Source organism: Pyxicephalus adspersus, chromosome Z (assembly GCF_032062135.1).
Source record: "Pyxicephalus adspersus chromosome Z, UCB_Pads_2.0, whole genome shotgun sequence".
In the NCBI taxonomy this organism is placed as follows: domain Eukaryota; kingdom Metazoa; phylum Chordata; class Amphibia; order Anura; family Pyxicephalidae; genus Pyxicephalus; species Pyxicephalus adspersus.
Window position 1 is genome coordinate 45,501,843 of NC_092871.1, and position 13,986 is coordinate 45,515,828.

Sequence of the window (13,986 nt, forward strand, 5' to 3'; positions counted from 1 at the left end):
CGCCAGGCGGTTGGCGGTGCCCCAAGATGTGGAGGAGGAGTCGCCTGCGCCTAAGGTGGAGCCCGCTGCCCAACATCAGCAGCCTGAGTCCTCAGACAAGGGAGTGGAGGCGGCCAAGGCTGAGGACATTGCCTGTAAGCTAACCTTAGAATCAGCTTTTGTTAAAAATGTTTAAATCATATTATTCTGACTCCCAATTGTTGAAATAGTAGTTGATCCACTCCTGATACCCTTTATGCCATGCCTGGCCTGAACGAAACAGAGACAACCACTGCTGGTAATCTACCTCAGATGGCTTGAACTCACCAAACACCTTGAATCCACGAGTCTTTATTGTGCATGTACAGATGAACAAGTATTCACAGATGTTCAGGTATTTGCAGGTCAAAAGGAATATTCCTTACCTAGCCTCAGCATATGTGACTAGTAACAATCATGGAGAATCATACAATGAAAAAGAAGGAAGTGACATCATAAAAACGGCGGATGCATACAGAAAAATAGGTGCAATAAAACATAGACCACAAGATGGCAGTAGAACAATACACTAAACATAAAGCATACATATAACACAAACTGCAAAAATTGCATAGAAATACACTGCTAGAGGCAGCACACACATTCACACACTACTTTCACCATTTTTAGTTAAAAATACAAAGATTAAGCATGAATTAATGTAGCTTCCAGTCATTAATCATGCGTCAAATGAGGGTTCTTTCTAGGTTGTTGGCTAGCATTAGGAAAAACATACATGAGTTTATTAGGTATACCTTACTGGCAAATGTTTTATCCAATTTTTTTGACATGTTTATTTTTAATCTACAGCTATTGGAGCTCCCTTACCATTTACCTTCTCCGGAGGACACAAGTTCCTCATCTGAATGTAAGTATTTATATATTTTCTATATTGTAAACATTCCTTTAGGACCATGAAGATAAACTAGGATAAAGTTTGTTAGGCCTAGCTCCATCAAGTATCATTAGGAGTGTATCACTAGCTTCATGTCTAGGCAGCTTTTAACAGAAGCCAAAGGTTAAATGTCACTTAGCCAAGTTTGTCCTTTCTGAAAACCCACAACCTTCATTGCCAACAAACTGCATCACTTTAGTTCCACTGCCATAACTAGCTTGGCCCCAGGAAGCATCTTTCTTTCTTTTTTTGCTCAGTGTAAACAGCAACTAACTTTCATCATAACTTGATGAAACTAGATAACATATCTTGCATTCTTTAGCACTTTACAATTTAAGAACTAGCTGCATATTATACTATTACATTCGCTTTGTACTTACCTCTCTCATTTTTTTTCTCTCTCCTTCCACATATGCAGCCAGTTCCAGCTCCAAGGAGGCAGCCAGCCCTAAGGAGGTCCCATACCCACCCCCGCCATATGGCAGACATCCTGCTGATAAGTTTCTAGTTTAATTTGTTTGTTTTTTCCAAGGACAGTACTTTTCCTAAATGTTTTTACCAAACTCTCCCGGTTAATATATTCTATATTTTTTCTTCACCCACCAAGAAGTCTACAGGATAGCCTGTACTGAATACACAGGAGGATGTCCGCCACAGAGCGTCAGCTGGGGATGGCCCCTCCTCTGGGTATGACCAGGTAAGCCAAAAAACTTGTTAGAAAAAGAAACCAGTAAATATGTTTTAAAAAAAAGTAAGTAAATATGTTTTGTTTCCTAGTTTCAATAATAATATTTATAAATTTATTTTTGTTTAAAAAGAGTATTTAAAAAAAACTCTAAGCGAGATTTTGTTGTGTGTTTTTGTTTGAAACAAATAAAAAAAAAGTCACACATTCAAAAACATCTTTGCAGGCTTTCTCCTTCACATTCTTGATTCTCCTTCACAAAACAAAAACACAAAAAAGTAGTTTTTACACAATGGTTGTTTGCACAGCAAAATATATAACATGCTCTTCTATACCAACCTGTTTATAAGCTTGGAAGAGTTGCCACCATTCCTGCATTCTTCTATGGTCATCTCTTACAACATCCTGTGACCTTAAAAGTAACGTAGTTGTGCTTGTTAGATATGTCGTCTTCAAACTAAATGTAATTGTAACATCATTCTACAATACATTTTGCATACAATTGACAGCTGAACCCTAGTATGTCAGTTTAAACAACAGAAATGTAGTTGGCCAATTAGCAAGCACAATAATCTGTTTGAGGCAAGTGTCAAAAAAATGAGGTGTGCCATATTTGTTACATACCAATAACTATATTTGTATATATATATAATGTATATGTCTTGGGAAATTTGGGATCTGTTTCTTTTTGTCAGACCACCTAGGGTTTCCAATGAGTTCCAATGAAACAGGACATTAGACAAACAGATTCAGTTCCCATTATAATGAAGCCTGAGTCTGCAGGAGTTGGATGAATTACTGGACAGATAGGTTGGGGTGATGGCCCATCCAGACTTTTTGTTGACACCTAAAAATTAGATGACCCCGCCTGGCTTTACCTCCAGCTTCCCATATCAACTTAGCTAGTAGGCCTAGAAAATTCCTGAAGTTACAGTAACCAATGCCAGTCGGGGGGGGGGTGCATCAACCAATAGTCATCTTACAGATCACATCCAGTAACCAGTCCTCAAGGATACCTAATGGGAATTAGGTAAAAAAGAAAAACAGCTATGGGACAGCACAAAAAACACATTTTTGAGGAATAAAGTAAAATGGTGAATTTGCGAACGCGCACGTGTATACGTACATTTATGCACGGCCGAGGGTACGCATGTGGACGTGTTATATATATGCGCCTAGGCATTCAGGTTTTGTGGCGTTTAGGATTATGGAGGACATTGTAGTTTTGGCTGGTGCCGTGGTGGCCACAACTGAAACAATGTTTGTTGCTGCAGGTGAGAATGCTACTATATCTGACCAGGAAGCTGAGGAGCCGCCTTCAACTGTTGTACAGGTCCAGGAACCACGGCTTTTTGGACAGCGAAACAAATGGATGACATTCGGGACCATGATGTTAATGTCCGATTCCACCCGTCCCGTCATGTCATCCAGAACCTGTACAATCTCCTGGAAGCTAAAATTGCACCAAAAACAAGAAGAAGCCAGGCTGTGCCAGGATTGACCATACTCCTGGCCACTCTATATATTAGGCATGGGATCCTTCTAAACAACCTCGGCCTAAGTTTGTGGCCTGAGCCAGCCTACAGTATCCAGGATGTTTTTGCAGGTCATAAATGCCATTGTGGACAGTGTCCCACTATATATTCATTTCCCTCACACAGCTCAGGAGTGGAGGAATGCAAAGGTGGATTTCTGCAGGCGAGCAGGATTTCCTAAAATTTTTGGGGCCATTGAGTGCACCCATGTGGCAATTCGAGCCTCTAAACAACAGGAAATCTCATTTCAAAACCATAGGCAATATCATTCGCTGAATGAACAAGTAGTCTGTGATGCCTACAGAATAATCACGAGTGTACGCACAGGTTTCCCAGGTTCATGCCATGATGCCTATATCCTACGTCAGACAGCCCTCTACCGAAAATTCATCTCGGGAGAAATGCCTGAGGGCTGGTTAATAGGTAATGTATAATGTAATTACTGTAATACAACTAACAGTAACAGTAGGTAAATCAGAAAGACACCTATTATGTTGCTAAGTAGTTGCAGTCATACACCTCAAAGTCCCTTTGCATAGGTCCTCAACAACATATTGTCAGAATAAATAACATTAGGAAGAAATCAGTGACTGCTGTGTACAAAGCTGTTACCTATATTGTATATATTTAATATTTTTTGCTAATATATTATTTCTAAAATAGTTTCTAAATATTGTGAACATGGTGGAACCCTTGAACTAACTTTCAGGTATTCATGGAAAGGCAAGGCTCTCCATTCACCCCTAGTGCTCTGTGACTGGCTGAGGTTTTACGTTTCTCAGCCATTCAGCACTAGACTTGAATGGGGAGACTTGTGCCCATTCATCTCTAGTGCTCTGTGATTGGCTGAGAAATAGGAAGCCCTGATGAAGAAACGTAAAACCTCAGCCAATCACAGAGCACTAGGGGTGAATGGAGAGGCTTGTCCTCATTAAACCCCTAGTGCCCTGCAATCCCTCACTGTCAGGAGGAGTCCCATGGCTGTGCTCATGTCAGGATTGAAGCCCTGGGAATCATCCTGTCACTGGGATAACCTGTAAAAAAAAAAGTTTAGTTACACAAACACACACACATTTAATAAAATAATTTAACATTAAAGCCTCAACCTAATTTTTACATATATTTTAACCCTTTCAGGGAATAAGTAAGGGTTTTTATGTACCCCTGTACTCATTCCCCAGGGTGGGGTGGTGGAGATCTGGGAGTCTCCTAATTAAAGGGGGCTTCCAGAGTCCAAAGTCCCGCTAAAAACGTTTATAAAAGCCCCCATTGTTTTCAATAGAAGCTTTCATAAAAGGCCTAAAAACGCTTGAAAAAGCCTCCATGGGTTCAATGGAAGCGTTTTCCAGCATTTATCCAGTGTTTTAATCTTTTAAACATTGCAAGCAACGTTTAAGATAACGCTCAAAAACGTGCCTGAAGGAAACGTCCTGGTGTAGATTAGCCCATTGGAATGCATGGGGACTTCAAACATGGGCTTTAAAAAGCCTCAGGTTAAACGCTGGAGAAACAGTTTGTGTAGACTAAGCCTAAAGAATAAAACTGACCTGTAATGGACTGTAGATGCGCACAGAACAGTGACCAGGTGTGTGCTAACTGATTGCTTTGACATCACAATTGACAGTTTAGCAGATCCACCTCAATCGCGCAGCTAAAAATTAATCACCCTAATTGGCGAATTCTCGACCCCACTGCTTATTTATCATTGCTGTAAGCCGGCAGGTGACTGCACTAGTACTCGGCCCCGGTTAATAGTAATCTGTCGCAGTCAGTGGCCCATATTTTCGCGTGGCAAGTTTATGCGCATTTGCGTGATAAATCAGCCCCAATGAAAGAGGAGCATAGCATAGCTTCTGAAAATGCCAACCTTCTTGCTGTCGTGCTAAACCTCTGACTTTGTTTTTTTCTGAGTCACTGACTTGGTGGAAATTTGCATCCAGAGAATGCAGAACTTTTAGAGCCTGTTTACACTTTATCATTCTAACACAGTTGTGTGTAATGCATGGTAATATTCCCTAATTGTTGCAGTGGATCTGATTGTACTGCACTGGTCTGTTTTTTGTGGTGTTGTGAAGTGCCAAAATGCCCATTAAAATCTTTTACTATGTATTATAATATGAATTCTCTTAAATAACGCATTTTGTGAAGGGATATTATGTCTTGCCAGCCCCTTATAACAGGAAACACCTCTGGTTTTTAAGGTGAACCATCAAGTGTTTTTGTGTGCATGTTTTTAATGATAGAGCGTGAGTGATAGAGTGCAGATAGACTGTACAAGTTTTATTTAAGTATTTTGTTTTAAAGATAATACTTAAGAAAGGCCCATATTCATATCATAAGAAAGGCCCATATTCTTATCCAAAATAAGAGCAGGGCCTTCATGACAGGAGTGTAAGGGGCTGCCCAGCGAAGGAAGAAAGGGGGGGGAAGTTAGAGGAGAAGGTGGAGAAAGAGTTAAAGATTTGAAAGATGCGTTGGGAGGAGCAGAAAAGGATAGGAAAGTGGGAAAGGGGGGTGGAGTAAGGATACAGATATAGGGGAGGCTGTGTGGGAAGTCGTCACAGTTTTTACAACAAGAAAATTGGGGAAGGAAGCAGGTAGGAATAATGGAGTCTTTTGACGCATTAATGAGTCAGCTTAGGGATGTGGCAGCTTCACATAGTGAAGCTTGGCTGCAGGCTAGGGTTGCAGAAGCAGTGGAGGGCGCAGTGGGTGGTTCCTCACAAGTTAGATTAGAAGGGTTACGGCCTCCGAGGATTAGACCCCCGGTGCGCCTGAGTCCAGAACTCTTTGATAGAACTCAGCGTCATTATGGGAGCCCCTCCAGGGACCCTCCTGGCCGGGCTGCCAGGCGCAGATCTGCCCAGGGCAGCGCTAAGTCAAGGAGGAATCACCCTCACAGACAGAGTTCTGGTGGGGGGGCAGGCGATAGGGATTTAATTGGTGATGCGGCCCGGGGTGAAGTTTATGTGTGCTTTGAAGGACCGTTGGGAGTTCACTTGAAGGATGAAGTGCGGGAAAAGATTTTAAAAGGGGAATACGTGGACATATTTTCCTTATTGCTGCTTGAACCTTTTAATTTGGAGAGAGGGGCTGGGAGTGAAGGGTGGAAGGATGACAGTGAGCAAAGGAGGCACAGGCTAATTCCCCGCACTTTTCTTAATTGGCTTCAGGTGTTTAGTATTTTAGTGGGAGTAATTAGCGAAAAGCAGCCTGATCAGTGTGCGGCACTGTTCTGTTATTTGGATACGGTGCTGGAGGCATATAGGCAATATAGGGGGGCCTGATGGTTGCGCTATGATGAGCAGTTTCGCCAAAGAAAGGCTGTGAGGCCGTCATTAAGGTGGGATCATAAGGACATAGGTTTGTGGATGAGGTTGATGGCGATGGGCCGGCAGGGGGGTGTGCAGCCCTTTCAGGGAGGAACAGGGGGACCCCATGGGGGGGGCGCAGGTGGGGAATAAGAAGAAAGGGGTGTGGCCAGATACTTCAAGCAGGGTTCCGGAAGGGGCGGGGAGGGGGTTGGAAAAGGGGGCGACACCGGTGATGGTCGGAAGGATGCTCCCCTTTTTAGATAAATATCCCAATAGGGTGGCAGCCATTGTCCTGAAGGAGGGGTTTTCAGTGGGCTTCCGGGTACCCAGTGACAAGGAGCCGCGGAATTTGAAATCGGCGCTGAGATTTCCGGAAGTGGTGAAGGACAAGTTGGCCAGGGAGGTGAGTTTGGGTAGGATGAGTGGCCCCTTTTCTTACCCGCCGTTAGAGGGTTTGGTTATTTCCCTGTTAGGTTTGGTCCCTAAAGGCAGGGAAGTTTAGGATGATCCATCATTTATCGTTCCCAAAAGCGGGTTCGGTGAATGATGGCATTGATCCGGAAGTGTGTGCAGTGGCGTACACTTCCTTTGACGCAGCGATCAAGTGGGTGAGGAGGTATGGGCCCGGGGCCTTGCTGGCAAAAGCAGATATTGAGGCCGCTTTCAGGCTCTTGCCGGTTCACCCAGATTGCGTGCGGTTGTTGGGCTGTAAGTGAGAGGGGGAGTACTATGTTGATAGGTGCCTGCCCATGGGTTGTTCCATTTCTTGTGCTTTGTTTGAGCAGTTCAGTACTTTTCTGGAATGGGTGGTTCGATTTAAGGCGGAAATAGACTCGGTCATACATTACCTAGATAATTTCCTGTTGATAGGGCCGGCTGGCAGCTCGGTGTGCAGGGTACTGTTGGCTACTTTGCAACATGTGGCCGAGCGGTTTGGTGTTCCATTGGCGGATGACAAAATGGAGGGGCCTGTTACAGCATTGACCTTTTTTGCATTGAGCTGGACACGGTTGCGATGGAGAGTAGGTTGCCTATGGACAAGTTGAAAGCGCTGAGGTTGGAGGTGAGGCCCACTAGAGGGCGAAACAAAATGAGGTTGCGGGAGGTGCAGTCATTGTTAGGAAAGCTGAACTTTGCATGTAGAGTGGTGCGTATAGGCAGGGTTTTTTGTCAACGGTTAGCGGCTGCTACAGCGGGAGTCAAGGCACCGGGTCATTTTGTACGGTTGAATGGGGGGATGCGGGCAGACTTGGCAGCGTGGGATTTGTTTTTAGAGCAGTTTAATGGAAAAGCGTTGTGGTTAGCGGGGCCGGTTGACGCGGTTGATTTGGAGTTGTTTACTGATGCGGCGGGGGGGTTGGGTTTGGGGCTTACTTTGGGGGTAAATGGGGTGCAGGGGTTTGGCCACAGGTTTTGGTGGAGAATGGTTTGGTGAAGAATTTGATAGTGCTTGAGTTGTTTCCCATTGTATTGGCGATGGAACTGTGGGGAAAGGAGTTGGCTAACAAAAAGGTTCGGTTTTACTGTGACAACTTGGGGGTGGTACAGGCCATCAACAGCTTTACGGTCTCCTCGGGGCCTGCAGTGAGGTTGCTGAGACACTTGGTCTTTAGGTTTATGGAATATAATGTGTTTATTTTTGCTAGGCATATTCCTGGGGTTGCTAATAGTGTGGCCGACGCCTTTAGCTCTTTTACAGTGGGACAGGTTTCGCAAGTTGGGGTGGACAGTGGTCATCAGTGCCCGGAACATCTGTGGGAACATCTGTGAGAAATTGCGAGGGGATTATTGGAGGGTTAGTGCGAAGGTCGGTGAGTGAAAGGACCTGGAAGTCGTATGAAGCGGTGTGGAACGAGTGGCTTGCATTGGAGTCACAGTTGGGAGGGGAGGCCATGGAGCAGCCAATATGGGGGGTTTTGTGTCTGTTGGCTAAGAAATTTACAGAAGGGGCATCAGTGTCGGTGGTAAACAGATTGTTGGCGGGTTTGGCTTTTGGTTTCAAGTTTAGAGGAATGGCGGATGTTACTAAGTCGATCATTGTGAAGGTGTAGGAAGGTACGGGACAGTAGGAGGCCATTGACTTTTGAGTTGTTGCGGGGTTTGGTGGGAAACTTGGAGGCACTTTGTTTTGGGGGGTACAAGTTCTTGTTGTTTAGGGCTGCTTTTGTGATGGTGTTCTTTGGAGCCATGAGGGTTGGGGAGCTAGTGAGCCCGGCTAAGGATCGACCCGGGGGGATCTTGGTGGAGGATGTGGTTTTCCGTCCGGATAAGGTGAGTTTGAGGATTAGGAAGTGAAAAACTGATCAGTTAGGGAAAGGTTTTTGGGTGGATGTTTTTCCTTTGGTGGGTTCGGGGGTTTGCCCCGTACAGGCCTTAGTGGAATTTTTGAAGGCTAGGCCTCAAGGATCGGGTCCCCTGTTGGTGTATGAGGATGGGACGTTTTTGTCTCGTTTTCAGTTTGTGGCAGTGTTCCGGCAAGGTTTAGCTAGGTTAGGAGTGCAGAATAAGCAATATTCTTAACACTCTTTTAGGATCGGGGCGGCCACGGAGGCGGCTAGGTGGGGAGTAGGGGAGTCAGTGATTAAGAGAATTGGTCGATGGGAGTCGAAGTGTTTTAAGGTGTATGTGAGGCCGCATTTGCTTTAAAGGTGAACAAGGGGCCTGCGGGTGGGGGGGAGGGGGGGACAAGCTTGTTACGGTGAATTGTGGGGTTGGCATGGTTTGCTTTGTACTTTCAGGTTTGGACCCAGGCTTGGTGTGGATCCTTGGACATTCCTATGTGTGGTGGGGTGCCCGGAGAGCCGAGGCCAGGGCAGACAGCAGACAGATGGGGGTGCCCAGGACTGAAGCCACGGTGCAATGAATTGGGATTCCAGGAATGCTATGGAGTCAGGTGGTGCCTGAGGTCAAGAAGTACGCAGCTCTGGATAAGCCGCCCAATGTGTTAGTGGTGCATCCAGGAGGTAACGATTTGGGGAAAAGAGGCATTGGAGAGCTGACCAGGGATATAAGGTTAGACTTTTTGCGGTTACAGGTGGAATTTTCGGGGATGTTGATTGTGTGGTCAGATATTATGAGGGGTCACCCTTGTGCGCTGTGGCGGTTGGGGTCTGGGGGAAGGTAAGTGCCCTGTGGTAATTCGGTGGTGAAGGGGCATCCTGGGTGGTGGAGTGCCCCTTTAAGTTGGCTGAGGTGGGCCCCTGAGGCAGGGTGGGCCTAGGGGCCATAACGGTGGGTATGGTGGGTTGCAACTATTGCAACTGGAGGCGGGCTTTACCTTCCAAGACCTGCAGCCAGGGTAAATAACTCAACAAAGTAGACTAAGAGGATAGTCTAAAGTTTAAGAGGGGATTGAAGGGTTAAAATAGCTGATCTAGCTGGGGTCATTGAAGGGAAAAATTGCTGATCTAGCTTGAGCCATATATCTTAAGGGAGGTGTATTTTCTTTTCCAGTCTACGTAGTTTAAATGTAAACAAATGTCAGGAATTGTACTTTCTTTGAGATACGATGTATGTCCTGTTTTCCTTACAATGTGTCAAATAACATTATATATGTAACTAAAGACCAACCTTCTTTTGTATAATTATCTGTATAAAAAGACCACTTGGTTAAGTAAACATTAGAGTATATTCCTAAAACCATACTGTGTGCGTGTGTGTTATTGGGATATCTCTCCAGACGTCTATCTCTCTGATGCAGGAGAAGTCAGAGTGCATTCATTTGTAGAACCAGATGTAGAAGCAAATCCTTTCAGGTGTTAATTTTGTAAATGTTGGGGGGTTAATAAAAGGTTAATAATTGGAGTTATTTATAGTTATGTATAGTTATTTATAGCTATTTACAGTTGTAAGGTTAATATTATTGTTATGTATGTTATTTATGGTATTTATGGTTAATTAATATTATTTATGGTTAATTTGTATTTATGGTTATTTATGCAAATGTTATGTTATTTATTTGTGTATACAAATAAACGGCTGCTTGCCAGCCAATTTTAAGTCCAAAAGGTGTTGTGTTTTGATATAAGGAAAGGGATAGGAAAGGGAGGTTGGCAAGCTAAGGTAAATGGAGATAAGAGGTAGGGATGGAGGAAAGGTAGTATCGGGGGAAGTATTAAATGTAAAGGGGGGAAAAGGGGGGGGGGGAAGAGAGGCGCATGGGCACAGGATCCACACTACCCTAGTCTTGGACTGACCTGAACATTCTTAAAAATGTTTGGTTGTCCTTCTGGGTTTATTTAATATCATATGCAAACAAGCAGCCAATAGTTTGGAGTAAAATTTCATAAAAGTCTAATCTTCAGTGGTATATATGTCAGTTTTCCTCCCAGGATTTTAGGTTCTGTGGTAATTTTAATAAATGAGAGGCAGCCTAATATACATCAGTTTTGTTTAATAAATGTCCCGCAGAGGATTGTGCTTGTAATCATTTACAATGTTTCAAAGGCTAAGACCAACAATAATAAAAATCAAACCTGGCCATTTAGGAGCAGTGGGTAAGGAGTCCTTGAAAATGTATTTTTATAGAAATCATTTTTATGATTATTGATACAGTCCTATTGTAGCCTTTTTATGCTATTTTGGTGACCCCGATTCTGATGTGACTGTACTGCACTGTAGAAAATGATTTATTATTTATTAATGTATCATTTTTAATGTGTGTGAGTGTGACTGTGATGTTGACAGTATATTAGAGTGAAAGCTCCTCTGATGGCGAGACGTATGTGAAGAGTTATGCCTACTGCACTTTGGAATATGTCAGAGCTTTATTACTGAATTATTCTAATAATGTGTGACTGTGGAGGGACGTAAAATCTTGTATCTTCTGTTTCAGAGACTGATATAACTAGTTTAGTGTTGTGTGTATGTATATATATATATATATATATATATATATTTGTTGCACTGCAGAATAATGTCAGAGGTAATAATAATAGTTTGTGACACTACTAGGAACATTGGTGAAGTGACTTGTGTACTGTGCCGTAAAATTTGTAGGAAAATGTGAAGGAAATAATAGACCTGAAATATGTTGCTGTGGCAGTTTTCCAGCAGGTGGCAGCAGAATCCAATATTTTCCCAGGAGTTTGCGTTTGGGGATTAGATGTTAGCAGCTGGTAGGTGAAATATATAAACATTCCCTCTCTTTGATATGTTCCTTAATAATACAATTAGTAGATGGAGACACACTCATTCAGCTACCTATGTTTCAAATCTGTGATGTAGAAGGTTTGTAAATCCAAAAAGAAAAAGGGAATAATCTCATGCAACCATTTATAGCATGTTTAGCATATTTTAAACCTCTTGTGATTTTGTGCTGTACAACCTTCTTCTCATGCTCCAGGTTGTGTGATCATCACTGCAGAAGGTTTACAAAGAGGGCAGAGCTGGAACCAGTGAACACAATGGGTCTGAATAATAAAGCTCCCCAAGACTAGAGAAGAGAGACTATTATGAGAGAAGTTGGGTCATCCAGCAAACTTGGAATGGATCTGTGTCAGAACTGAAAATTGCTAATAGCAATTATTTTTTAAAAACACATTCCAGGTTCGCTGGGTTAACCAGGTTCTCTCATGAAAGTCTATCTTCCCACTTTAATAAAACAGACCCAATGTCTGCATTTTCTTTGGCCTAATTCTATAGCCACACAGAAGGGAAATACCCAAGCAATTTAAGGGATTTATTTGGCTGTGCTATAAATTCCTCTTTGTCTCCAAAGGGTGGTAGAAGGCGCATGTGATCTTTGGAGGCCACCACTATATAATTGGCAGTAACATTTACACAATATTCATTTGTTTTTCCCCAGCAGAATAGGTTGGAGTGTTTATACCTACGTGTGTTTTATGCTATCAGATGTAGAATTCAACCTTTTAGTTTTATCTGTGTGTAAATATCCATTAGTATGCATTGCAGATTTCATAGAAACCATAGAAGTAAAGCACACAGACTGCTCTCCATTACTCCATGGCTCACTGCCATTTGCAAATAAGTAAAATGTTCAGAGTGCAAGCCCCCACCCAGATGCTTTTTTTCTTGCCCACTGGACTTACTTGTAGAGGTAAGTAGTAAGCATTTGGTGGTTGTGTATGTGTATGGCTGTTTTGCTTTTTAATGTATTAAAGTATTGGTATTAAGATTCCTGGAGTCGGCCAGGGAAGAGTTGGGAGGGACCCTTGGCCTCCCAGTCCATGTCCAGATCTTTACTAGGACTTAGAGAGTACATGTGCTCTAATTAAGTCATAGCTACAGATTGCTGGGAATTCCCTGTCTTCCCAAAGCTAGAGGGGAAAAAGGGCACAAAGAGACACATATATGCAGTAATTTGACAATTTTTGTTCAAAACCAATGTTTATATTCTGCTAAAAAGAAAGGGAACTATCAAAAGATGTAGTTAGTTGCCCAACTGGCTATAGTTTGTGTTTTGTTGATTTTACTTTGGGTTCACTTACAACCTTTTGTAAAAAATAAAGAACAAAAGCAGAAGCCTGAAGTTAGTTTTAGAAAAGTGAAAGTGTGCTACCTCACTGAATTGTGTCTAAATCTTGTTGATATGAGATATCCCCCATAGCAGATTCACAATATATACTGTACATACACACACTCACCAACCACTTTATTATGTACACTTGTTATTATGTAAACCAAGCATGAGAATGGCAAAGAAAGGTGATTTCAGTGACTTTGGACATTGCATGGTTGTTGGTGCTGGGCAGGATGGTCTATGTATTTTAAAAACTGATGATATACTGCGAATTTCAAGCACAACCATCTCCAGCATTTACAAAGAATTGTCTGAAAAAAAAGAAAATGCAAAAATGCAATGTGGGTGCCAGAGGTCAAGGGAGAATGACCAGACTGGTTCAGCTGATAGGACGGTAAATGAAAGATAATAAATGAAACTCCCTAAATACCAACCAAATCAAAAGCCTATTTTCAAAAGAAAAATACTTTATTTATTAAAGCGGGAGAAAACAAAAAAACTCACATTTACTTCCACACATCCCTCAATACCTTTGGAGGTGTCCCTGATCAGGAAGTTCCGGGGGCCACCATCTTCCTGCCTTTTCCTTTGCCTATGTCACCCTATCATGCAAGATCAGATGACATAGTCATTAAAAACCATACTAATCTCAGGGTGCATGCATGAGATTGGCATTTTTGTTTCCCATTGAAGTAAAAGCTCCTTATGTGCATGCCCAAGGGTTGTCTTTTTTGTAAAGTAAAAAATCCTAGTAGGTCTGCTTTATTGTATTTTTCTATATATGTAAAACATACATTTTCAATTTTACACACACACCAAAGTGGATTCTGGGGGTGCCAAACTGCATGTTTGTGGGATTTGAAGAGGAAACTGAATCATGTCGAGGAAACTGACACAAACATGGGGAGAACATGCAACCACCTTGCAGATAGAGCCCTGGTGCTGCAAAGTATAAATGCTTTTCAATCATTGATTAAATAGATACCAAGCCTTCCTGACCTTAGTTGCCATTCTTTTGTTGACCAGCAGTCTACACAGTTTTAATGGGGAGCCCTCAT

General features: G+C 42.7%; 1 long non-coding RNA gene across 1 annotated transcript; it reads left to right on the plus strand.

Annotated features, from left to right (window-relative positions):
* Positions 1 to 600: 600 nt before the first annotated feature.
* Positions 601 to 5,517, plus strand: LOC140344071 (uncharacterized). The gene is made up of 3 exons (XR_011923479.1): positions 601 to 886; positions 1,332 to 1,610; positions 2,873 to 5,517. It is a non-coding gene; the product is annotated as an uncharacterized lncRNA (long non-coding RNA).
* The last annotated feature ends 8,469 nt before the right edge of the window (positions 5,518 to 13,986 follow it).